Source organism: Gymnoscopelus microlampas, assembly GCF_963454915.1.
Source record: "Gymnoscopelus microlampas genome assembly, chromosome: 13".
Classification (NCBI taxonomy): domain Eukaryota; kingdom Metazoa; phylum Chordata; class Actinopteri; order Myctophiformes; family Myctophidae; genus Gymnoscopelus; species Gymnoscopelus microlampas.
The window spans coordinates 7,684,940-7,686,931 of record NC_139950.1 but is presented as its reverse complement, the minus strand read 5'-3'; positions in this window follow the sequence as shown (position 1 = coordinate 7,686,931).

Sequence of the window (1,992 nt, the reverse complement as noted above, 5' to 3'; positions counted from 1 at the left end):
CTTTGCGGTTGTTAAGCCTTGGCCCTTCAGCCCATATTTTCTTCAATTCATTAAATATTTTCTTTTGTCGATTGTTCATTCAGGGATGCGGCAAAAACAAAACAATCCCCCATGAATTCACGGCTTCATGGAGAAAAGGATCGGGGGGGGAGAGCAATTTTAGGAGTGAGTATCTCTTCAAAGAGCACATAGTAACGCACTCACAGGCAGCCATGGTCATGCTTTATGCAGTCAGTCAATGGTATTATGCTGCGACAGTGTAAGAATATGACAGTGGTCTTTTATAGCACAGATGCGGTTCATTCAGGCCCTGTTTGTCCGTCATAGACACAGTGTTTGTCAATGGAAGCACAGTTCAATGGCTTTGACTGGCCCCTTTTCTACCATTTATTATTAGTTTCTCACACACACACACACACACACACACACACACACACACACACACACACACACACACACACACACACACACACACACACACACACACACACTGGCCAACATGTGTCTCAGTGTAGTGTGTTAGTGGAGCTGGCTGGCATCGTGGCAGCGTCTTGGTCAGGAAAGAGACTTTGTAAATGTCTGCTCAACATCCATTTGACTGGATGAATGGAACGTGGGCTGGAAGTGGCCGCTGGCAGCAGGCCGTGGGAGGACAGAAAGATGAGAAAGGTGAGGTCAGACACTGAGTGCTGCTGCAGTCACCGTCACGCTTGCTCTTCCTCTGGTGTCCTCATTGTGGTACCATCTCTTTCTACCAACCCATTAGGCAGAGTAGACAATAGGCTCTATGCACAGCAGCCATATTGGAAGGAAATCGGGCCTCTTCTTACTTCCTTCACAGGTGTTACCAATGATACTAATGAAGGCTCTGTTCCATTTAGTGTAGCACAGTGGTTCTCAAACCTTTTAATTGCAAGGACCCCCATAACTCTGAGAGTGTACAAATGGAACCAAATGGACCCGTAACCATTTGTACACTCTCAGAGTTACACACCCGCAAGGGGCCATTTGGAACCCCCTCAAGTGTTTCTAGTGAGCAAACATGCACAATATCAGCACCCTGACTCTGTTTGACCAGAATGGAACAGATTAGTATCATTGGTAACACCTGTGAAGGAAGTAAGAAGAGGCTCAATTTCTTTACAATATGGCTACTGTGCATAGAGCCTATTGCCTAGGTGGGCATGAAGCGGGGGGGGGGGGGGTCACTTAGAAAATAGCCTAATATATATTTGTGTGTTTTCAATAGAACACAATATTAAAAAAGAACCCTCACATTTTTACATTTTAAGTATTTGAAAAACTAAGTTAACTAAGCTAACTAAGTTAGGTGCGCCCCAACAATGCACCCCTCTCTTTCATGAGTTTTTGGTTTCGCCCAGCCATGCGCATCCAGACCACTCCGTGGCTCTGCTTTCAGTTTCAACAGTGTGGCCGTCTCTGAGTTAAATTAACACTGAGGATTTTTACTGTGTTCTACCTTCTCGGTTTTTCACTCTCTGTGGCTACACGGAGGATGTACAGTATAGACAGGTTTCTTGTTTACAAACAATACTGGGTGTGTGTGCGCATTCAAGGTGCAAAACCACTTTAAAAGAAACACTCACAGCTGAGATTAATAAACTGGCGCCAGGTAAAAATCCTGCCTATTCACCTGTTTCTTGGCTGTGTGTTTTCCACTTCCTGTCGGATTTCATTGGATATCATTAGTCATCTGACCGGTTTCATTGGATTTCATTGGATCAAAAGACAGGAAGTGGAACACAGTGAAAAGCCGAGGAAACCGGTGGATAGGGCATCAAATTGCTCAGGGCTGGTACTGTCCTTTGTGGTATCTTCTCTCTCCACAAACCTCCATCTTTTCACTGTTGAGCACAGCGACCAATTAAGAGCCAGTAGTGGATGTGAAATTATGAACCTGTCCTGTGGGGAGAGACGTGTTGAAGATGACAGAAGATTAGAAACACATCTCTATCTCTCTCACTGCCTCTG